General features: G+C 42.8%; 1 protein-coding gene across 1 annotated transcript in view; it reads right to left on the reverse strand.

Annotated features, from left to right (window-relative positions):
- Positions 1 to 25918, reverse strand: part of STAU2 (staufen double-stranded RNA binding protein 2) — a gene marked incomplete in the record, with an annotated part of 473555 nt that overhangs the window by 144645 nt on the left and 302992 nt on the right.

Genomic DNA, 25918 nt, shown 5'->3' on the forward strand with positions numbered 1-25918 from the left:
CCATGGAAAGCGGCTTTCCATTGGGGCACTTGCCAAAGAGGAGGAGCTTGGAGCACCAGCGGGAGACACCAGAAGAGGATTGGGGCTGCTTTGTGCAAAAACATTGCACAGAACAGGAAAGTATAACATATTTACTATTTTTTTTTAAATTGCAATGTACATTGCAACTTAACCAGGTATGCCACAGCGCCATTGGAGTCTCCTTACTTTATTTGCATCCAATGATTTTTTTTTTTATTCCGAAGTTGCTGAAGCCGGAGCCAACTTTAGGGAAACCTCCTGAAGCCGATTCCCACCCTACTTACACCCTTCAACTACATCGCCACAGTAATTTTGCACATGCACCATAATATGGAATGAACCCTCTTAATTATTTACATGGTCTGTGTTGTTGTTTAAAGCGGGAGTCCGCCGTTTTTTTTTTTTAAAGCCATCAGCTACAAATACTGCAGCTGCTGACTTTTAAAATAATGACACTTACCCGCCCAGCGTGCCCGCGATGTCGGCACCCGAAGCCGATCTCTCGATCGTCTCTCGGGTGCTGCTGCCGCCATCTTGGGTATGGGAATCAGGAAGTGGAGCCTTTCGGCTTCATTTCCCGGTTCCCTACTGTGCACGCGCGAGTCGCGCTGCGCAATAAGGATGGTCCCCGCTGTCTCTGGGATCCGTGTGTTTCCCAGCAGGCAGCGGGGGACCTTCGGAAAGGGGCGTAGATTCTGCGGAAAGGGGTGTACCTTCTGCAGAATCTACGCCGGAAGTGGGTGCAGATACCTGTACTGTACAGGTACCTGCACCTCCCTCCCTCCCCCCTGAAAGGTGCCAATTGTGGCGCCGGAGGGGGGGGGGTTCCAATGAGCGGAAAGGTCCACTTTAGGGTGGACCTCCGCTTTAACTGGTCATTTTACAGCGCACGGATAAGCAGTTATCTTTGCTTCATTACAGTGTAAACAACCCCTGTAAGATAGCTAGTCACGTGGGGTTTCAGGAGGAGCTGATACTCTGAGCTATCGTGGGACAGCTACAATGAGTGAAGATTATGTCACAATGGCACAACGCTATACACTTCCACGGGACACACTGACTGACAGTCAGTGTGCTGTCACAGTGGATTGAAATGCACGAATGACGTAATCAGACAGAGAACAGGGCCAAATCTCCTAAAAGACATACATCTCAAAAACGATTCAAAGGAACCTACATGTAAATCTTATTTTAAGGTTTGACATGGTGCTGAGTAAAGAGGTAGAGTTTACTACTACTTTAATGTTGCTTTAAAACACATTTGATTAAAGTATCTAAAAATGTAATTAGTGGATTTAAACTGAAAGGTAAATGGGCATTAAGCTAAATATATGCCGGAAAACAGATTTGATTTTGCATTTAGCCAGCTGAGTACAAATGTTAATTAAACTCACCACTATACATGGTACCAAAGCGAATGTAACCCCTAAGGATAAATTCACATTTGGGTAGTCACAAGTGTAAACTGGGCCTTAGACAGTTGCTCCAAATGGAAGATTTTAGATTTCTCATGACATTGATCAGCAGGACAAAAATAAAAACATGCCCGGCAAAAACAGGCAGCAATAAAAACTGGCAGAGCGTCAACAATTCGCTACACCATCAAAAACTAAGTACTGATTAGAGAAACATGTTAACTGTCAGAGAGACCAGACTACTTATTTACAGAGGGAAGGCTTCACCGGATGAATTCACACCTACCTCCATTGGGGCGGGCTTAAAAAAATAACTGTTTCTAGCAAAACGCACCCTTCCTAGGGATAAATAGTATATCACATGTAAAACATGTCTAGAACATACTGGATGAATAATGAACGCAGAGGCGTGAATGTAGCCATTTGCTCTATTGGTCCCAGGAGTCTGGAGATTTGTTAATAAGAAGAACTCTCATTAGGTATCCCCTATTAGTACTTTCCATCCAGCTCTGTGTCTGCCTTATTTACCCACTATGTTTTTTTAAGGATCAAGAGGCATTTGTCAGCTGAGAACTCCTCTTTCTTGCAGACATAACAATTTCGACCCACAGTCACAGAGGAGACTTTGGTGAGGAATCAAATAAGTCATGTTTTTGCTACCCAACATTTAGAAAGGAACAATTTTTCATGTACCTAAAAGGCACTTAAAAGTTAAGTATTTGCGCTATTTGCTCTCAAAACTGAAAAAAAACCCACTCAACTGGCTTTAAGATTTAACAAGCTCGGTCCATTACAAAAGTGTAGGCACAGCATTTACCTTTGTTAACTTAGTAAAAAAGTATATTTGTCAGGACTGATTCATCATGTAAAATGCTACCTGAACAGAAATGTAAAAAAAATAACTCTTCTACACTGTCTGCCCACTTTCTCCATCCGCTCATCACCCCCCCCCCCCCCCCCCCAGTTATCGCCTTTTGTATCCTGGACCCTTACTCTTAGATTGTAAGCTCTAACGAGCAGTGCCCTCTGATTCATTTTGTATTGAATTGTATTGCAACGGTAATGTCTGCCTTAATTTTGTAAAACTCTGCTCAAACTGTTGGAGCTATATACAGTAAATACTGTATCACAATAATAATAGACATGATAGCACACACATTTTTTTGGTAATGGGGCTTTTAAAGTGGTTGTAAACCCTCCCCCACAACTTTGTCCCATGTAAATCAGCATAAAAAACCCTAATGAATGAATGAATGAATGAAATACTTGTATAGCGCACAATGCGAACTGAATCGCCTCTAATCAACACTGCTTGTAGATATCTCCTTACTTACTGCTTAGTATTCTTGTAATCCTTGTTATTCTGTAGAATGAAGTCACTGAGCATGCCCAGATCTCCCCTGATTTACGACACACTCTCTATGTGCTTATCTATCTGTTATCAGGACTTCCTACGGCACAACACTGAACTCTGCTAATCACTCAGAGCTTCCTCCTACACACCATGTGACCTCACATACAGTCTAAACTTGGCCATTACTGCAGTCTTATCAGTTGAAGCTGATAAGTCTGACAAAGGCAAACATTAGACATCGGCACAAGTAAATACTATGAAATAAACTATAAAGTAAGCTATAAACAGGGAAGCAGGGTTGCCATAGAAACGTTGGATTGAGAAGTAGGCTTGGTTAACAGTACAGGAAGTGCTCAATGTAAGGGCAGAAATACACTCCACTGTGCACTTAGAAAACAATACCTAAGATGGTGCTGCCTAACCCCTGGAAACAAGTTTTTTAAAGTTTCTTTAACCACTTACAGACCGGACCATTTTGCTGGTCAAAGACCAGACCACTTTTTGCGATTCGGCACTGCGTCGCTTTAACTGACAATTGCGCGGTCGTGCGACATGGCTCCCAAACAAAATTGACGTTCTTTTTTTCCCACAAATAGAGCTTTCTTTTGGTGGTATTTGATCACCCCTGCGGTTTTTATTTTTTGCGCTATAAACAAAAATAGAGCGACAATTTTGAAAAAAACGCATTATTTTTTACTTTTTGTTATAATGAATATCCCCCAAAAATATATAAAAAAACATTTTTTTCCCTCAGTTTAGGCTGATACATATTCATTCTTCTACATATTTTTGGTAAAAAAAAATCGCAATAAGCGATTATTGATTGGTTTGCGCAAAAGTTATAGCGTTTACAAAATAGGGATAGTTTTATAGCATTTTTATCAATAATTTTTTATTATTATTTTTTTTTACTAGTAATGGCGGCGATCAGCGATTTTTATTGTGACTGCGACATTGTGGGGGACGCATCGGACATTTTTGACACATTTTTGGGACCATTGTCATTTATACAGTAATCACTGCTATATAAATGCAGTGATTCCTGTGTAAATGACACTGGCAGTGAAGGGGTTAACCAGTGGGTGGCAGTGTAGGGGTTAAGTGTTCCTAGGGGTGTGTTACTAACTGTGTGGGGGTTGGGCTTTCATTTAGTGAACACTGATCTCTGCTCCAATCACATGGAGCAGAGATCAGCGTCACTAGTTGCTAGGCAGAATGGAGAAATGCTGTTTACATGGCATTTCCTCCATTCAGCCGGCCCGCGGCGATCGAGTCCGCGGGTCCCGCGACCGGACTCACGGGGGTCCCGACCAGCGCGGGAGCGCGCCGCCAGCGGCGCGCTCCCGATGGCAGGGCGGCATTGAATATTGGATGTACCTGTCCGCCAATATGCCTGCCCGTGCCATTCTGTCGACGTACATCGTTGTGCGCTGGTCGGGAACCGGTTAAACAGTAAGTAATATGCGATTTGGGCTGGAATACAGTGGCTATAGTCTGATAATTACTTATTATAATGGACTAAATGAAAGAAGCATCAGAGTGAGAGAGTTTACTTCCTCTTTAAGGATATATTCACCTTTTGTGAAAAAATACTAAATGCACAATTTTGCAGGGAAAAAAGTGTGGGGCTGTGTGGACTGGGCCCCGCACAACCGTGTCATTTTCAAATAGTAACAGCATGGAGAAGACCCCATGCCAGTTCAGACTAGTGCGATGCGAGAACCCTGCGAATCCAGTGTGGTTCCCGCATCAAACCTGAATCGCCCAGTGTTTCACACTGAGATCTGCGATCCGTTGCGGCCTCTATGTAAAGTTAACAACACCCCCAGACCAGTTCGCCGTGCGAACTGTGAAATGGTGCAGCAATTGGATCGCATAGGTGTGAACACACATGCGATCCGATTCCAGTGCGGACCAAAAAAAGGGTCTTGCACCATTTTGGTGCGAATACGATTGCAGCCATACAGTTTATATGGCTGAAATCGCATTGCACAGACATCGCATTTGATCTGCACAGTAATGTGGTGTTTGGCATTGCACTAGTGTGAATGGGCCTGACAGAGAGGTACCGTACCAGGGACCCCACAACCCCTTTTCCGCAAAAGGGAATTTAAAGTGGTTGTAAACCCTTACAACACACTTAAACGGTTTAGGAGATATTTACCGAAAGACAGGCACCACTGTCTATGGCGCAGGCGCACTGAGCACGCCACCGTCAACGGCGAATATGCAGCGCATGGCGGCTCCCGTGCGCATGCGTGGGAGCGACGTCATCGCGACTTCGCCGAATGACAGCGGCGGAGCAGCGAAGACCCACCGAGAACATGGATGCGCCGGACTACAGTGGACAGCGGTGACATTGCTGGCTCCTGTGTCAGGTAAGTGACACATAATGGACTACTATGCGATGCATAGTAGTCCATTATGCTTTACCTTTGCAGGGAATGAAAGAGGAAGTAAACTCATCAGGGTTTACTTCCTCTTTAATAAGAGATGGGGCCATTCACTAAAATTAGAAGAAAAGCGGTTTATCCTTAACCACTTTCAGACCGGACCAATTTGCTGGTCAAAGACCAGACCACTTTTTGCGATTCGGCACTGCGTCGCTTTAACTGACAATTGCGCGGTTGTGCGACGTGGCTCCCAAACAAAATTAACGTCCTTTTTTTCCCACAAATAGAGCTTTCTTTTGGTGGTATTTGATCACCCCTGCGGTTTTTATTTTTTGCACTATAAACAAAAATAGAGAGATAATTTTGAAAAAAACGCATTATTTTTTACTTTTTGTAATAATAAATATCCCCCAAAAAATTTTTTTCCCTACGTATTCTTCTACATATTTTTGGTAAAAAAAATCGCAATAAGCGATTATTGATTGGTTTGCGCAAAAGTTATAGCGTTTACAAAATAGGGATAGTTTTATAACATTTTTATTAATAATTTTTTATTATTTTTTTTTTTACTAGTAATGGCGGCGATCTGCGATTTTTATTGTGACTGCGAGATTGTGGGGGACCCATCGGACATTTTTGACACATTTTTGGGACCATTGTCATTTATACAGTAATCACTGCTATATAAATGCAGTGATTCCTGTGTAAATGACACTGGCAGTGAAAGGGTTAACCAGTGGGTGGCATTGTAGGGGTGTTCCTAGGGGTGTGTTACTAACTGTGGGGGGGTTGGGCTTTCATTTAGTGTACACTGATCTCTGCTCCAATCACATGGAGCAGAGATCAGCGTCACTAGTTGCTAGGCAGAATGGAAAAATTTTGTTTATACAGCATTTCCTCCATTCGGCCGCTCCGTGAGACGATCGCGGGGATGCCCGCGGCGATCGAGTCCGCGGGTCCCGCGACCGGACTCACGGGGGTCCCGACCAGCGCGGGAGCGCGCCGCCGGCGGCGCGCTCCCGATGGCACGGCGGCAACGAATATTGGACGTACATGTACGCCAATATGCCTGCCCGTGCCATTCTGTCGACGTACATCGTCGTGCGCTGGTCGGGAAGTGGTTAAACGGCGTAGAGGGTTCTTTACTGTAAGAACGGTTAAGATGGGGAATTCTCTTCCACAAGCAGTGGTTTCAGTGGGGAGCATCAATAATTTAAAAAAACTATTAGATAGGAACCTGAACGACCACAACATACAGGGATATACAATGTAATACTGACATAAAATCACACACATAGGTTGGACTTGATGGACTTTTTTCAACCTCGCCTACTATGTAACCCTAAATTCACCAAAACTGAAACAAAATCTGCTCGTTTCCTTAGGTTCCAATTCACACTTGTGAATGGGGCCACATGCAGGAGTCAGCCCCAGTGAAAGCAATGACAGGCTGGAGAAGGACAGGTGGCTGACAGCTCCTGCAGGTCATCCAAACCGATCGCATCTAACTGCTCATGTAATTCCTATGCATCCAGGGATGATCACTCACAAGCATTCACTCCATGAGTGATTACATGAGTGTGGCCGTGATAAGCTGTGGGAGCTGTCTGCCTTAGTTACAATCTGTGTAAATAGCACTGTCCTGGGCAAAGAGGCCAGCCAGAAAACTCAAAGTGTACACAATTCACTGTAGCTACATTGCTAGTGTTGGAGCACCTGATGTCAAAATATATAAACCCAATCGTTACGTCTCAAAAGCTTATATATCAATGCTTTGGCATGTTTATGTAATTGTAAAAGTCATTTTCAATATTTCTAAAACTGCTGCTTTCTTAAAATGATACTTTAGTTATCCCGCCATGAAGGTCCTTGTGTAGGCCTATTCTGAGCCGCATTTTACCACCCCCCAACATCGAAAATCTTACCATACAGCCAGAGGGGGCTGTACACATACTGATTTCGCAAGGCTCTGGTCTCAGAGAAAACTTAACATGGCTTGCTGAGTTGACAGGCGATACCATCTGTCAAACTTGCCCATTAAAGTCAAAGGGGACATGTTGCAATCGCAAGCCGAGTGTTTGTTCAATTAACAAAATGGCATTCGGCAAAGAAGAAAAAGAAACCATAAACCAAACCACCTGGTTCATGGTTGCGGAACGTTAATCCCTTAAAAATCATTGTTCAGCAAAGGAAAAAAAAAACAAGCATTTTGGAATCGCTTTTCAGAGACTACCCAAGTGTGAACTTAGCCTTAGGGTTTACATCTACTTTTACTTAGTGCTGTACACAGTACAAAATTCTCCAGTCAACTGGCTGAATGCAATGTTTTTACACTAAATACAGAGTAGCATTTCAACTCTACCAGGAACTCACACTCAACGCAGGTTTGGCAATCGTGTGCAATATATGTTGCACATTTTTCAATATATCCAAACTCGTATTTGGTATTCATTCTTCAGTATTTAGCAGATTCTGGCTATTTGTAAAAGATTATGCAGCAAATATTAGCTATGAGAAAAAGCTACTTAATAGGCTTTATAAATATGCAGGAATATACAATATATCACTTTTTCTATAGAGAAGGCAAACTCTGAAACAAGACAGTCTCCAATGCAGACAACAAACAAAGCAAACGTGTGTGTTTTTATACTCTAACACAGAGCGCTTTCTACTGCAGAGTCGTGTAATTAGATCTGCCTCCCGACTGAATTATTTCCCACAGAGATACAGTTCACTAATACAGACAGCATCATACAGACCATAACAATCTACACTCGCAAGCTATACGTGCCTCTTGCTAGAGGATACAACTATAGTTACAGCGTTAGGAAACGGGAAAAAAAAAATGAAATTAAAATAATAAAGTACAAAAAATAAATAAAAAATGATAATAAAAAAAAAAAAACACTCTACAAGCTTCATGTAAGCAATGTACAACCCTGTTGCCCAGTTGTTTATTGAATAAGGAGGGCCCCATCAGAAAGATTTGCCCACATCTCCTGCCCTAGTAGGTTGACTGTGATGAAAAGCCTGTGGTGAATGTGTCCCTGATGTGGCAGTTCAGGGGTGCCGTATAATCACTGAGTGAGGGTCACTTTGCTTTATGGTACCATGGTCACTTCACCATACACACGTTTTTCACACCTGCCTCTAGGGCCAAGCCTTTTGGATAGGACCAGGGGATTTTGTTTATTTCTGGCTAAAGGATCGGCCATTGTATTGCACAATGGTCACTTTCACTTCTCCCACTTCCTTCTCCCCACTTTATTTTTCCCCAGTGTTTGTCACTTTTTTGTATTCTTTTGTTTGGTGTATACACGTTTTGTCACAGTGTGATGAGTAGGGTGTGGGTCCTCGGGCCTACCCTGAAAGTCTTGAGAGGGGGTGGACATGGCCTAATGGCTTGGTTTGACCTCTCTCATGGGGTCTCCCTTCGGGGGAGTCCCACTGAGTACTTGGGTGGGCCTGTTTCCGCAGACCTTCCAGAGAAAGGGGGTCCATTTGGTTTCGGCCAGATGGACCCAGTGAAGTACCTCAGTCCCCGTCTGGAACACCCCCGGGAGAAGGGTAAGGTCCTTCCTATGGAGGATCAGTGTAACACTCATTGCACATTTTGTGGCATTTCTTTATGTGTGCGCACTTTTTTTGGCACTGGGTAGAGTTGTTGGGTGTGTTTCACACGCCGCGGGCTATAAAAAAAAAAGAAAAAAAAAAGAAAAAAAGTAGGTTGTGTCATCAAGAGAAAAAATGAGAGAATATGCCTTCCTTCCATCCACCAGAGATACAATCAGCAACAACAACTTAATAGAAGTTCTACATGTTCAGCATTCAATCCAAAACAGAAATGAAAAGAAGATAAAGATCCAAATTTAATACCAGGATATTCATTCAAAGTTAGAAGTATAACAGGGCTGGGCAAATTATTGCAGAATTTGGGGACCAAATATTTTAATCAGACTTTTAAAATGTAATTTCATCAACAGCAACAAAAAGATCAACAAATCCCGAGTCCTGATCTCAACATCATCATTTTATCTGGGATTACATTAAGAGACAGAAGGATTTGTGGCAGCCTACATCCACAGAAGATCAGTGGTTAATTCTCCAAGATGTTTGGAACAACCTACCTGCTGAGTTCCTTTAACAACTGTGTGCAAGTATACCTAGAAAAACTGATGCTGTTTTGAAGGCACCTGCCTAGAAATTTTGCACAATACTGTACACTAACGTAATTCTCCATAGTCAGGCCAATGTTTCAAGGTTGTCCAGCACATCACTCACAGTCCACCACGACATAGCAGCCTCATGGGCAGGTTGTGAAAGTTTTGACCTGGATGACGATCACATTTTTAGGGAGCTACACGGTTATATTGATTTTAATGTACTCACATCAGCAATCTAGGGCATAGGAATTGTATGGAATAAATTATGTACAGTGTAATTAGGTGGACTATTAATGAAGTGTTGGGCAGCTTTGCATTCAGCCTGATGATGGGGAAAGGCTTTGGGCGGAGCTTTGCGTACTGGCATCATGCAACGTTAGCTTGGTCTGAGCGACAGCCTTTTTATATTTTTTTTACCGTGGTATAGATTTTAAATAATAGGATTTTTCTAACAGCTTACCTGTAAAATCCTTTTCTTGGAGTATATCACGGGACACAGAGCCACAGTAATTACTGTATGGGTTATATGTCACCTTCAGGTTATGGACACTGGTACACCCTAGACAGGAAGATCAATTCCCCATATAACCCCTCCCCTTACTGGGAGCACCACAGTTTTGTAGCAAAGCAATACATGTGTAACCAGAAAGAGGGGAGGGACCTCTGTGCCCTGTGATGTACTCCAAGAAAAGGATTTTACAGGTAAACTGTTATAAAAATCCTATTTTCTTTATCGCACATCACGGGACACAGAGCCACAGTAATTACTTATGGGATGTCCCAGAGCAATGCTGAGGGGAGGGGACACTAACAAAAGTCGGGTGCATTTAGACCTGAGGACCTATACTGCTGCCTGCAGTACACTGCACCCAAAGGCGATATCCTCATGCCTTCTTATATCCACCTGATAGAATCTGGTGAATGTATGGACTTAAGACCAAGTTGCGGTCTTGCAGATTTGAGCCATGGAGGCTTGGTGATGCACTGCCCACGAAGCACTAACAGCCCTGGTGGAGTGCGCTTTGATTTGAAAAGGTGGAATTTTCCTCTTCAAACCATAAGCTTGAATAATTACTTGCCAAATCCATTTGGCAATAGTGGATTTTGACGGTGCCTGTCCTTTCCTAGGACCTTCAGGCAACACAAACAAAACATCTGTTTTCCGATTCTGAGCAGTCACCTTCAAATATCTTTTGACTGTGCTCTATACATCCAAAGAATGTAGTGACCTTTCTTCCGTAGAACAGGGTTCTGGAAAAAATGAAGGTAGAACAATAGCCTGGCTTAGATGAAAACTTGAAACCACCTTTGGCAGAAAGCTAGGATGAGGACGCAATACTACTCTATCCTTGTGAATGATTAAATATGGTTCTTTACAAGAAAGAGCTGCCAACTCTAATACCCTTCTTGCAGAAGATATGGCTACTAGAAAAACTAGTTTCCTTGTCAAAGGGACCAAGGGAATATGTCATTTTGGATCAAAAGGCTGTTTCTGTAATGCAGACAGAACTAAGTTCAATTCCCAAGGATTCAAGGGTGCTCTAACCGGTGGATTAAGCTGCGTTACCCCCTGTATAAAGCTTCAGAACAAAGAACGCGAAGCAAGTGGACATTGAAATAATAACGATAAGACCGAGATCTGGCACTTGATAGTACTCAAGGCCAGTTTCACCTCTAACCCCATTTGCAGAAAAGCAAGAATTCTACCTATGACATACTTTCTAGGATGCCAACCCCTCGATTCACACCAGGAGACATATGGCTTCCAGACTCTATAAAAAGTGACTCTGGAAGCTGGCTTCCTTGCATTAATCACTGAGCCTGAAAGCCCCCAATTCTTCAGAATGTGGGATTCAATAGCCAAACCGTTAAATTTAGCATTTGTAAAGTAGGATGGAACACTGGTCCCTGCGATAGCAGGTTTGGACGTAGTGGTAGGGGCTTTGGGGCCACTACCACCATCTTTACTATTTCTACATACCAAGATCTTTGGGGCCACAAGAACTACCGACTTCCTTTCCTGCTTGACCCTGCGAAGAAGTCGAGGTAGCAGCAGCATAGGAGGGAATGCATAAATCAGTGAGAACTGATTCCACCAGGTCACCAATGCATCTGTTTCGCACAAGAGTGATCCCTTGTCCTTGATAAAAAGTTGTTGACTTTGTTGTTGAACCTAGACGCATATAGATCTACGTCCAGGATCCCCCATCTTTGGCATATAGCCAGGAAGAGGTTGGGGTGAAGGGACCATTCCTCCCGGAACAACTGCTGGCGACTTGAGTAGTCTGCCTGCCAGTTCTCTACTCCTGGAACGAAGATTGCTGATATGCATGGCACATGCTTTTCTGCCCAGATTAGGATATGGTTTACCTCTGCCTGGGCTGCCTGACTTCTGGTGCCCCCTTGGTGATTGATAAAAGCCACTGCTGTGGCACTGTTGGATTGAATCCTTACAAGAGAATCCCGCAGCCTGAATGTCGAGGCCTTTAGGGCTAGGTACCCTGCCCGAATCTCTAGAAAGTTTATGGGCCAGATCCTTTCAGTTCTGGACCATTTTCCTTGGACAGATGCCTCTTCCAGGACTGCTCCCCAACCCAAAAGGCTGGCATCTGTTGTTACCACCTTCCAGGTAACTGATAAGAAGGATTTCCCCTTCTTCGGATTTTCGGATATCCTCCACCAACTAAGGCTCTGGCACACTTTTGGCAACAAATGCATCGGAAAATCTAGTGCTGGGACCTTCCTGTTCCAGGCAGACAGGATACTTTTTTTTGTAGCAGTCTCAACTGAAACTGAGGATAGGGAACTGCTTTGAATGAAGCCACCATCTTCCCCAACAATCTCATACAAAGGCGAATAGAAGGACCTTTCTTTGCCTTGACCACCTGAACCATCTCCCTTATGGCGCAGATTTTTGCCTGGAGTAAAAACACCCTCTTTTGGGCTGTATCAATAACCAGACCCAAGTACTCTAATCTTCTTACTGGCTTTAAAGATTTCTCTAGGTTGAGGACCCAACCTAGGTATTCCAGGTAGTTGACTATGGTGACCATGCTTTGGTCCAAGTGGGTTACCGACCGGTCTATCAAGAGCAGGTCGTCTAGGTAAGCTATTGTTGTTATATCTTGAGTCCTTAATCTGGCCAGAGGAAGGGCCAGAAGTTTTGTAAACACCCGAGGTGCAGTAGCCAGACCTAAAGGCAAGGCTACAAACTGAAAATTACGTTTCTCTACTTCAAAGCACAGATATTTCTGGTGGTAGGGGAAAATAGGTACATGCAGCTATGCATCCTTGATGTCGATTGATGCCAAAAGTTCTCCTTCGGAATGATTCCATCTGAAAAGAACAAATTTTCAGGAACTGGTTTAGATCTTTGAGATCTAGAATGGGTCTGACACCTCCATTTGGTTTTGGCACCGTGAAAAGGTTTGAATAAAACCCCAACCCCTGCTCTTCTATGGGGACTAGCATGATCACTTTTTGCGACAAAAAGCAGTCTAACGCTAGAAAGAGAGACTTCTTTTTCTCTGGATCTTTGGGGACATTTGACCTGAGGAAAACGAGGAGACGGGAATTCTCAGAACTATAGTTTGTATCCTAGAGCTACTGTGGAGACCACCCATCTGTCTCTAAATTCTTCCTGCTAGACCCTTGAGAACTGCAGAAGTCTTTCCCCCACTCAAATGAGCGCGGGTCCCCTTCAGAAAGAGGCTTTAGCATTCTGTCTTGTGGGTTTCCTCCCCCAGGACTTCTTTTGTCCCTGGGGTTGACCCCTGAGGTTTACCTCTTGAACCTGATGGTGGAGGCCATCGGGACTGTCTGGAGGCTGATGCCGCTGGCACTGGAGAAAGAGCCTGTTTAAATGAGGTACATTTACTCTTCCTTAACCGGCAAAAGGGTACTAAATTTTTTGGATACATTTGTCAAAATCATCCCCAGCTTTTCACCGCGGAAAGGAAATCCAGCAAGGAGCTTTTTGCATGGCGCTTCGGCTGACCAACTTTTCAACCATAGGATTCTACGCATATACACCAACCCAAGTGCAAGGCGAGAGGTTTGAAGAATAGAATCTCTAATTGCATCAATTGCAAAACACAAAGCTGCTGGCAGCTCAGCTAACTCCTGGGCCTGCCGTTCAGGGAAACCTTGAGCACCTGTTTCAAATGGTCTCTCAGGGATTGACATAGCCCTCTTGCCGCCACTACAGGTTGAGCTATTGAACCTGCCAGGGAAAAAATGTTTTTCAACAGGAATTCCAATATTTTATCAGTTGGATCCCTAAGCATTTGCGCATTGTCAACCGGACAAGTCAAACTTTTATTCACAGAGGATATAGCAGCTTCAATTGCTGGTATTCTCCACATCTTAGTAAATTTTTCCTCCATAGGATAAAGTGTTGAGAACTTTTTAGGAGCGAAAAAATGCTTATCTGGGTGATCCCACTCAGAAAACATAAGCTTTTCCAGCAATGAAAGGACAGGAAAGGCACGCAAAGCTTGAGGAGGCTTTAGTGAACCCAAACAATAAGTGGGTTCTTCAACCGACTCAGTTAAGGGTAGCTTAAATGTGGAGCAGACCATTTCAGTAAGAGAATGCACCATCAACTTCTCAGCTTGTGAAGCTGAAGGTGGTCCTTTCCCATTTGATCCCTCAGAAGAGGAGTCATCAGTCGCTTTACGGTCCCGAGGGGGATTCATCTTCCCTCTCCCACTATTCCTCTGTTTGAGGATCCTGGGTGGTAGAAAGGAACCTAATGCACTTTCTTCCACTCTGTGAAGATGCGATTAAAGCCGCTAACCTTTCCTCCAATCCACTCATAGCTGAGGAGAAACTTTCTCAGTGATACAGACAGGGGCTGAAGTGTAAGAAGCAATTGCAGCCCCTGACGACCCCGATTGCTCACTCTGACCAGCCTCCCTAGATCTTTCAGAGGAGGTGGTGTTGCAGAGGGAGGGTCCTTAGGGCCTGAGAATGACCCCTTTGTGATCTTAATTTTTGTGGTATTTTTACCACCCCGTCTGGTCATAGTGCTGAGCACAAACGCAGAGGTCCTACCAAAAAAAATGCACCCACTCATGAGCAATAGTCCAGCAACTGCTGCCGCTATTTAAAAGTAAATTGACATTTAACGCTAGTTTAAAAAAATAAAAAATTTTTTTAAGTCTCTAAGTATGTATTCTTAACTCAAAAAGAACATTATATTTGATCTCAGCCTCCTTCAAATCTCCATAGTACATTTTACTGCTTCTGTGATTACTAATTCTCTGGCTGTTTTGCTGAGCCTCTGCTCTGGCTTCTGTAATGAGACGCTTACCTGATTCACGAAGTATTAAAAGCTGGCAACACCAAACAGCAAGCTGTTTAAGGAGAAGGTCAACAATGGCAGCCCATGCATTTCTCCCAATAATTTTCATCATTTATTGATCCCTGGGCTGATCCAGTACAAAGAACAATTCATGCCAGCCTGTCTCCCTTAGGTGCTCACATAGTCGAATCCCTTGCCACACGTATACAAACAAAAGGCAGTTGTGGAATATGTATAGACATCATAGGGAATGTATTAAAACTAGAGCAGTCAGAATCTGGAGCAGTTGTGAGTGGCAATGAATCGGCATCCATCCATCTATCATTTTGAAAGCTTAACTGAACAAGCTGAAGACACGAGATGCACAGCTGCTCCAGTTTTGATAAATTCCCCCAATTATGCCCTGCCACAAGAAGGTTTGTCAGATTCCAAACACATTTGGGCTGTATATGGGACCTTCACTCTTCCGATGAAATAAAGGTATACACACTTGGTTGGATTATTTCTTCAACAAGAGCTGTTTCACAGGTGACAACCAGTCACACACACACTTGCTTTTCTAGGAAATAAGCACATACTTGTGTGTCAAGGGATCCCTTGGACGTCAGATCATTATCTACCTCTCCTCTTATGTTTATTCACAAGACTGTACAGATTGGCCACATGGGATAGCAGGCTGTGGAAGCAGTACAAGTCAGTGGAGCCTGCTACACCAATGTAATGTTGTAGGCAATGTTATTTTTACTGCTTCGGTTAGTACTTTGTGTATTGGGCTACCGACGTCATTACAAGCTTACATCAGCTGGCAATACTGAGCACCCACCAGGCTCTTGTAATACAAGCTGCTCTTGGTGTCCTTGAGTTCACCAACATTTACACAGCACCTTTTCCTAGACGTAAGAAAACAACTGGCATGAATGCTAAGGAAGAAAGGCTTATGTAATAGATCACTGAGCTTTGTACTTTTTTTTTTTAAATAAAAGAAGCTCAAATATAGTTATATATGTTTACAATTTCACAAAAAGCTCTATGTTTTCAGCTACATGACCAATATATTATATATATATATATATATATATATATATATATACATATATAAAATAAAGGTATTAACCACTTGGGATCCGCGCTATTGCCAAATGACGGCATTAGCGCGGACCTACTTTTCCGGGACTACGTCAATAGACGTAGTCCCGTGTACGAGCGGCCTGAGCGCCCCCTGAGGGGCGCGCGCGGCGCGCTCTGTGATCGGCGAGTCCATGAGACTCGCCTGATCACCGATCCGTGCAAGGGGTCGATCCCGACCCCTTATCACGTGATCAGCTGTCAGCCAATGACAGCTGATCATGTGATAGAACGGAGCCGGTAATCGGCTATTATTCCTCCTCGCGCTGACAGCGCGAGGAGAAGAAAAAAAGGCCGATCACCGGCGGCCGTGATCGGGACATCAGTCCCGATCACGGCCAGCAATACAAGCGACCACCTGCCCCCTGCCAGTGCCCACCTGCTGCCTGCAGTGCCATCCTGAATAAAAGTAAGTGCCCCCCGTCAGTGCCACCCAGCAGTGCCCATAGTGCCCACAGTGCCACCCACAGTGCCACCCAGCAGTGCCACCCACAGTGCCCACAATCTGCCTCAAAGGTGCTGCACCCCAGTGCCGCCCATCAGTGCCCAGCAGTGCCGCCCATCAGTGCCCAGCAGTGCCACCTATCAGAGCCACCTATCAGTGCCCATCAGTCCCATCTATCAGTGGTACCTATCAGTGCTCATCCGTGCCACCCATCCGTGCCACGTATCCGTGCCCATCTTTGCCCATCAGTGCCGCCTTATCTGTGCCCATCGGTGCCGCCTTATCTGTGCCTATTAGTGCCGCCTTAACTATGCCTATTAGTGCCCACCAGTGCAGCCTATCAGTGCCCACCAATGCAGCCTATCAGTGCCCACCAATGCAGCCCATCAGTGCCCACCAATGCAGCCTGTCAGTGCCGCCTAATCAGCGCACTTCAATGAAGGAGAAAAATGACCCGTTTGCAAAATTTTATAACAAACTATTAAAACATGATTTTTAATTTTTTTTTTTGCATTTTTTTTGTTTGTTTAGCAAAAAATAAAACTCAGAGCTGTAACAAATACCACCAAAAGAAAGCTCTATTTGTGGGAAAAAAATGATAAAAATTTCATTTGGGTACAGTGTTGTATGGCCGCGCAATTGTCATTCAAAGTGCATCAGCGCTGAAAGCTGATAATTGGTCTGGGACTGAGGGGGGTTTAAGTGCCCAGTAAGCAAGTGGTTAACAGGGTTACCTGCTAAACCATTTGTAATGGTATTCACCCAGTTTTATGATGCAGACACCCCTCCTAAACATCACATCTAGATCAGAGACTACACTTAAAGTGGTTGTAAAGGCACAAGACAATTTACCTTGATGTATTCTTTGCACCTGTGTGCAGCAGCCCCCCCCCCCCCCAAATACTTATCTGAGCCCCCTCTCAATCCAGCAATGTCCACAAGAGCCTTGCCTCTTCCTGGGACTTGAACTTAAAGCAGTAGTAAACCGCTACAGTAAAAAAAACACATACTAGTACATTATGAAATACTTACCTTAAAACAAAGCCCTCCAGAGGTGCCCTGTCACTGCTGAGAGGGCTTCCATCTTCCCCCAGTCTTTCTTCTGGGTTTGTGAGTGGCCGGAGCTGTGATGATGTCACTCATGCGCATGGTTAAGGTACAGTGCACGGACTGTCAGGCATGGCATGCCAGACCTTCAGAACGTATGTGCCGGTGACATTACCGGCTGCATCCAGGGTGAATATCTCCTAAATGGTGCACATCTATGAGATATTCATTTTCCCTACAAGTAAGCCTTATTATAGGCTTACTTGTAGGTAAAAATCACAAAGCAGACTTGCCTTCTGCTGTCCTGTGAGCATGCTGATAGTTTCATATTGATAACCCTGACACTACAAGTTCCAGCTTGAGATCTTTTATGCACAAGATTACAGGAGGATTATTTTAAGGCAAATGTAGGTACTTATGCTACATCTATATAAAAACATATTACATTATTTGTAATGACTAAATAACTAGAATAAAAGGTGTCAGATCTGATTGTCTCAAGTTCAGCCTTAAAGTGAACCTGTGTTAAACTGAACCTGTTCATCTATGGACAGGCTGGTTTTACAGAAGTCAATCTTAATCAGTGCATGATCGATCAGTGATGAGTATATTCTGACGACAGCGAAGTCTCCCCACTGTCAAAATACAATAGCTCCATGGGAGGAATTCCCCCATCCACATGGAATATGTGAATGGAGGAAATAATTCATTTTCTTTCATTCAACATGCTGGTTTAACGAAAGAAAATTAATCTTGTATGGTCTTGCCTAACTTAGATGCCCATATCTCCTATCCTTTTGATTGTGATTTGTATGTCCTTGAGTTCAGGTATACAGGAGAACACTAAACTGACATGGAAGAAAGAACGTACCTTATTTTTCCAGCCAAGCCTATTATTTAACTGAACAAGTTATGTGTATTACAGAGCATTCAAGAACTTACTGTATTACAAGCCATGATGTGGAGGTTTGTTTCCAAAACAAGCCTTCCTAGGGAGACTTCCTGGGACGAACCACTTCTAAGAAAACACATTCATCTAACAAATCCTGCAAATCCTTCAGAAGCATTTTCGAATTAAACTCAATATAAACAAACTAGTAATTTACATGTCATTAACAGCCTTCTCATTATCACCACTGCAACTGTCATGCATTGCCACAAAGGTCTTACAACTTCTTTAGGATTCACAATGTGAATGCTAGATAACTAATTTAAACGAAAAGTTAAAGCCGAGTTCCGCCTGCCCCTTTAAAAATTAAAAGTCAGCAGCTACACATACTGTAAAATTAGGACACTTACCTGTCCTGGAGTGCACTGCGCTCTCTCACTGGCCCAGCAGAAGGGGGGAGAGGGGGACCTTTTGGAGCAATGTTAAGCCTTTTTTTTAACGTTTGTTTGTATGACTTTTTTATTTATTATTTAAATAAATGTTATCTTTGGTAATGCACAAGGTCGGTGCGCCCTCCCTGTTCTTCTATATAGTAGTGTATCCATCCCAACTGTGCCCTGTAGATTCCTCCTGACAGCCCCTACCGAATTACAGGACAATTCACCATCTCTTAAATGCTACTGTCAAGGGGGAACTTTTTGGATTTTTATTTTTAGGTAACAATCCTTTTAATATGGAGTTGCCACAAACCAGCTCAAACTTGCAACAGATTTTCCTGCTATGTATGTGGGTAGTGCAATGAAATTTATTAGCGGTCTGTCCAATTAGCAGGTTATAAATATGGAAGTAACTAAATCAGTATCCATCCCTAAAATGTGCAGCACAAATTTCTAAAACCATGGATATACTTATCCCCAACCCTGTGTCATGCTTGAACAACTAAATGTAGAAAATAAACAGTCCAAAGCATGGTGCTTGCCCCAACTAACACCCTTTACAACTATAAAAATGTGACATTTAATTACATGATACATTCCAATGTTCTGACAACACTCATTAACATAACCTCTGGGCTTCACATTCAGATTACGTGCCACACAAAGGGAATTGCACTGCTGTGTTGCATGAAAGCAAACAAGGAAAGCACAAAACTCATAACACTACTACAAACCAACTGTTCAATTTACACAAACTGCATGACAAAATTACAAGTCATAGCACCTACCAGTATGAAAAGTTGTACATAACATGCAGCAAAAAAGCAATTTCTAGAGAATCAATATCTCTGGCATAGAACTTCTACCACCTTTTTTGTAGCACGAGGCCAAGACTACTCAGCTATTTCTATCTTTGTAGCTGTAAAATAACTATTTGTGAGCAGAAAAAGAAGGGTTTAACAAAAGCCACAAGTTGACTTTCAAAGTGTTTACTGGGGATTATCACAACACTGTGAATGCGTGAAGCCGCAACAATATCCGGCAACTGCAATAAAAAGCACTCCAAAAAAAAAAAAATTCAACTGCAATAGAAGGAGAATAAGGTTCTTCTGGATAGCACGCTCTATCTGTTAAGCCTCATTCACACCAACAGTGGCATGCATTTGTTTATATGCATTTAAAGAACATATGTAAATGCATATAAATATGTGTAATGATTTTAAATGGTATATTCACACTATATGTTCACCTGTAGCTGCATTTAGGCGCAGTTGGAACACTTTCATTTACCAAAAATTTTAATCTGTGTGTCCAGGGGGTAGATTAGATGCTCTGAACACATGTAAACACAGGTACATTTTAACACAGGTGAAAGTGGTCTGGGAAGTAAAAAGTTTATTTATACTTCCAAGATCAATTTCTCTGCGATTAAATAAAACAAAAGCAGGAAAGTCTGAAAGTAACCTAACTAGTTAATTTATGCACATGACCTTTGATTTTCAACTCAACCTTTTTTTGCGGTTACTTAAACCTGGCATCAGGAATCTGACTGTGCCTCACCAGCTACCCTATCACATGGTGGCCGCCACTGTACTCCCTCACCCAAACCCAGTGGAAGAAAGGGAGTTGGAGTTGGAGTCCTCCTATACCCCAAATACCTTTTCAAGTGCCTCTTTGAAGGTCACTGTAGTCAATATTTGTTGTCCAGTTTCTTTGTCATACCTCAACGACTTTTCTGCTTGGATAACCTACTTCCTCTCCTCTGAAATACCCTTTTTTTTTTAAATTGGAGACTTTAAAGCGGGATTCCACCCTAAAGTGGAACCTCCGCTGATCGGAACCCCCCTCCCCTCCGGTGTCACAATTGACACCTTTCAGGGGGGAGGGGGGTGGAGATACCTGTCAAAGACAGGTATTTTCACCCACTTCCGGGCATAGACTCCCACGGGAGTCTACGCCATTTCCTGCCCTGCCGCGCTGTCTGCTGGGACACACACGGGTCCCAGTGACAGCGCGGAGATCTCCTATTGCGCGGCGCGGCTCGCGCATGCGCAGTAGGGAACCGGGAAGTGAAGCCGATTCGCTTCACTTCCTGATTCCCTCACCTAGAATGGCGGCGGCAGCAGCTGAGGCCCGAGCGGTCGATCGGCCTCGGCTGCCGGCATCGCTGGAACCCGGGACAGGTGAGTGTCCATTTATTAAAAGTCAGCAGCTGTAGTATTTATAGCTGCTGGCTTTTAATATTTTTTTTTGGGCGGAATCTCTCTTTAACATCCCTGTTAATGTCAACAGCCTGGCTACCCTCTCAATTTGTCAATCTAACCTCATCTTTTGGCCTAACACAATAAAAACACACTCCTACTCACTCCAACGAACACCTTTGACTTTGTATTCTCCTGCTTCTACACTCCTTTCAACCACTCCAACATGCTTTTTCCTCTCACTAATTATTACAACTGTCAGTTTGATACTGATTACCTCTACAACAAAATCTCACCACTGTCCTGCTTGCACATGGCCACTTCTGCTACAACAGCTCACTCATCTTCTGTGGACACAGTTTCTAACCCTACCACATAAGAATTAGGCCCTGACTGCTACATTCTTAGCAAACAGTGTGTGGTCTACCAACTCCGTCACTGCCCAGGACATTGCCAATCATTTAAAAAACAAGACAGGTGAAATCTGTGATGAGATCTCTACTGTCCAGATATCTCTTTAAATGTGAGAACACAAACACCAAAGTCTTCTAAAGGGTCAAAGAAGGCTGGAGTAAGGGCAGAGCTCACACAATTAAAGTCCCAGAGAGAAATCCCCTATCCAGGTACTGCTTACATTTTTTATGGTAAACCTTAGAAACCTTTTAATTAGCAAATATGTGTTCTAAAGCAATTGAGCCATCAAGCACTGCAAATATTACACATTTTTACCAGAAACTAAGCAATCTACCACAAGTTCAATCAACCAACAAAATTCGGTCAATTGTGAAGGTGAAAATGGCTTCAATACAGCTTATTGAAAGATCGATTTAAAATGGAATAGGAAAGGGAAAAACGACAGCTATTTTGACATAAGCAATCTGTTTTTTTCTACATGTTTTGACTGGGGCAATTTCAATTCCATTTTCATGCAGTCGCTTGAAACCAACATTATATAAATTCATATGCTTTGCAATTTTGACAAAGAATGGAATTAAAAGTTTGATTGTTCTATCAAACTGCCATTTTAGGGGTAGTCCACTTCAAGTCATTGTCTAACCCAGAGGTGCCCAACCAGTGGCCCACGGTGCCCTCTGATGTGGCCCGCGACCTCCTGCTCTGGGATAGAATAGAAAGAATACGGTTCTTAAAGGTCAGTTTATTACTAAAATCACAGTGTATATATGGGCATATCTGTTCTGCAGTGGTTACTGGGCTGTATTCAAACCTGCAATGAGCCATAGACTTCTATTATTACCTGCGAGTTTGGTGAGCTTTCTGAAAGTGCACCAAACCTGCATAATATAATAGAAGTCTATTGCAAACTGCAGGAAAGCCAAAGGTACACTGTGTTGCACATGTGGTGCGGGTAAACCGCAGCACATCAGTGTGAAAGCAGCCTTGGATCCCTTTCACATTGTCAGTCTGACAGTTCAACCAATTGGACCCTCCATTCACCTCTAATTAGTGGCAGACATAAACCGACTTGTGTTCTACCTCCAATACGATCCAACAAAAAGTATCGTGGGCTGCGTCTGTGTCTGCTCTGCAAATGCAGAGTGGACACGGAAATGCCATCCACCCGCTCCACTCATTGTGGCCAGCGACCGTTTACCAAGTCACTTAAGTGGCCCTCGCTCTTCAAAAGGTTGGGCACCCCTGGTCTAACCCTTTGAAGGAAATACAAAATATTAGAAATTACCATTTGTTCTAGTCTATGCCTATTTTCAATTTTCACAATGTAAGGCAGAAATCTTTTTACTTGGTAAAAGTCTGAATAAACCTATCAGATAAACCTTTATTTTTTTACTTTTCCTTCTTAAGCTCCAAGCAATCCGTTTTGGTCCCAGAACATGTGGATGAAAAATGGTTCCTGGAAAGAAGATCCTCCATTTGTGGAACATGTCACAGCAGAGATACAGCCATTTGAAGGAGAAAACAAAATCCTTGGCCAGGAGGGGGCAATGAAAACAAATTCTGCCCAATCTCTATCAACTTCTATCATTGGCATTTTTACTGACAGCTTTACTGCAATGGGACTATTTTTTTTTTAATTCAAAGGGAGAAACCCTTTGGTTACTGTTTGTGGTAAATACATCTATGACTAGACGGTCCCACCTGGAAATGATCTGATAAACAATTTGTTGGTATTCTACCTGGTCCTTATCTTGGTGGCTCAACATCATCGGCAATATTTAGAGATTCTTTCAGATAAACTAATATGGAGAAGCTATTCTGTTCAGCTCAGGTTCTCCAAAAGATTAAAGACACTAGAAACATATTGTATGTCCCTCTGTGTATGCTGGTAATAGACCAGTTTATGTCATTTAAAAAGACCACCATTGCCTCTCAATTGGTCTAAAATCTGTTCCAATAATTTTCTGTGGTTGTGAAAATATGTTTTCTTCAACACTCATTGTTGACCCTTAAGATCGATAGAATTTAAGACTTAAGCCTCTCAATCGAAAAGGCTGGTGTCTGTACTTCTTTGCAAAAATTTTGTACCGATGTCCACTAGTCCAAGGACTGAAGAACCCATTTAGGTGGCAAAAGGGACTCATTACGAGATTCAGTTTGTCTATCTCAGGTCAGCAGTAACAGTAGCTATAGAGTCCTGAAATGGAAATGGGCCACCAAACTGCAGTAATCCAAGTGGAGAAATAGCAAATCTAGTGGACCAATATTTGTCTGTTGAAAGTCTGGTATCCTCTGCATCAGAAAAAAAATGTTTTTCTCAAATACAAGGTTTATAACCACTTAAGGACCGCCTCACACCGTTATACGTCGGCAGAATGGCACGGCTGGGCACAAACACGTACATGTACGTTGCCCTTTAAGTGCACTGCCAGCGGCGCACTCGCGACTCGGTCCTGAGCTCCGTGACCGTGGCCACGTTCGCCACACAGAGCTGAAGAATGAGGAGAGGTAAGTGTATAACAAATCTCTCTTCGTGCTTCCTAGTGAGCCTGTCACTGATTGTCTGTTCCCTAGGAAAGACGATAGGGAAAGACGATCAGTGATGTCACACGCCAAGCCACGCTCCCTACAGTGAAAAAAAAAACACACACACACTTAACCCCTACACTGCCCCCTAGTGGTTAAGCCCTTCACTGCCAGAGACATTTTTACAGTAATCAGTGCATTTTTAATAGCAATTATCGCTGTATTAATGCCAATGGTCCCAAAAATGTGTCAAAATTTTCCGACGTGTCCGCCATGTCGCAGTCACAATAAAAATCGCTGATCGCCGCCATTACTAGTAAAAAAAAAATTATTAATAAAAATGCCATAAAACTATCCCCTATTTTGTAGACGCTATAACTTTTGCGCAAATCAATCAATAAATCTTATTGCAATTTTTTTACCAAAAATATGTAGAAGAATATGTATCGGCCTAAACTGAGGAAAAAAAATGTTTTTTTATATATTTTTGGGGGATATTTATTATAGCAAAAAGTAAAAAATATTGCATTTTTTTCAAAATTGTCGCTCTATTTTTGTTTATAGCGCAAAAAATAAAAACCACAGAGGTGATCAAATACCACCAAAAGAAAACTCTATTTGTGGAAAAAAAAGGGATGCCAATTCTGTTTGGGAGCCACATCACACGACCGTGCAATTGTCAGTTAAAACAACGCAGTGCCGAATCGCAAAAAGGGGCTTGGTCCTTTAGCTGCAAAATGGTCCGGGGCTTAAGTGGTTAATCTAACCCGTTTTCGACAGGGTTTCAATATGATTAGAGGTCATTCTCTCCATCCACCACCAACAGAATATTGTCAGGATAGGGAATTAATATAATTTGCTGAAGTCTCAAAAATGCTTCACTTCTACCATTACTTTGTTGAAAATATGTCAGCAGTCACAAACCACATGCAGAAACACAAAACTTAAAAAAAAAAAAAATTTTCACCCTAAGACAGGCTGCTGTGATTTTTTTGTGGATGAAAACCAAAAAGATAATATGCATCTATCAGATTTATAAATATTAAGAAGGGTCTTGCTACATCTTGTTCATGGAGGAGGATAAAATCTCTATCTTGAACTTTAATATTTTTGGAAATATGTTTAGGCCCCATAGATTGCAAAATAGACGTCCCTATTTGGTGTGGCGACATTATAGAGGATATAGAAAAACACGTTCCACCTATTTTCATGATCAAAATTATAGAGGATCAGCGTTGTTTTTACCTGCCGGGAAAGGGCAGGGAGAGAAATGCCTGAGAAATCTCTTCTAGGGAGCTGTGTAATATAAATATAAGAAAATCAGATGTTGCTCCTGTTCCTAGGAAGGACATATAGGAGTGGAGAGTTCATTCTTTTTTTTTTTTTTTTTTTTTTTAACGGTTCTATGTTTTCTGTACTTAGAGCAATATTTTAGAGTAGGTATGTTTGGAGGAGGAAGCAAAAATTCAGACGTAATGCTGTGCTGACCTGGCAGTATTTTCAGCACTGATAACAAGACCTTTAAATCAACTACAAATATTATTATTATACATTATACAGGATTTATATAGCGCCAACAGTTTGCGCAGCGCTTTACATGAGGGCAGACAGTACACTTACAATACAAATCAATACAGGAGGGACTAAAAGGGGCCTGCTCGTTAGAGCTTACATCAATATTATATTAGCTACATTTACAATTTAGCCAATTTGTGTAATAAAGCCTTTAGTAAATTGAACATTTAATTTTCTATAAACAGTGCAAAGTAATAAAACAAAATAAGAATACAACTGTTAAGCATTAATGAATGACTCCTAAAATTGATAGTTCAACGCTGATGATAGATGGCTGGATTAAACACCAGGTACACCTATGCACTTGTCCACCAACAGCAACTGCTATGAGGAGGCCCTTAGGGCCCTTTCACACTGACGATCTGTTCAGATTCGCCTGTCAGTTTTTCAGGCGGACCTGAACGGATGCTCCATAGAGGTCTATGGAGCGTCGGATGTCAGCGGTGACATGTCCGCTGACATCCGACCCGCACCGATCCGAAAAAGTTGTGACTGAGGAAAAAGCTATTTTTCCATCCGTCATCGGTTTGGATGACGACGGACACTGCGGCCCGTCGTCACCCGATCTCCCATAGGGGAGAGCGGCGCTGTGACAGGTCCGTCCCTGC

Source organism: Lithobates pipiens, unplaced genomic scaffold, assembly GCF_037356315.1.
Source record: "Lithobates pipiens isolate NorthernLeopardFrog02 unplaced genomic scaffold, aLitPip1_a1.2 Scaffold_19, whole genome shotgun sequence".
Lineage (NCBI taxonomy): Eukaryota > Metazoa > Chordata > Amphibia > Anura > Ranidae > Lithobates > Lithobates pipiens.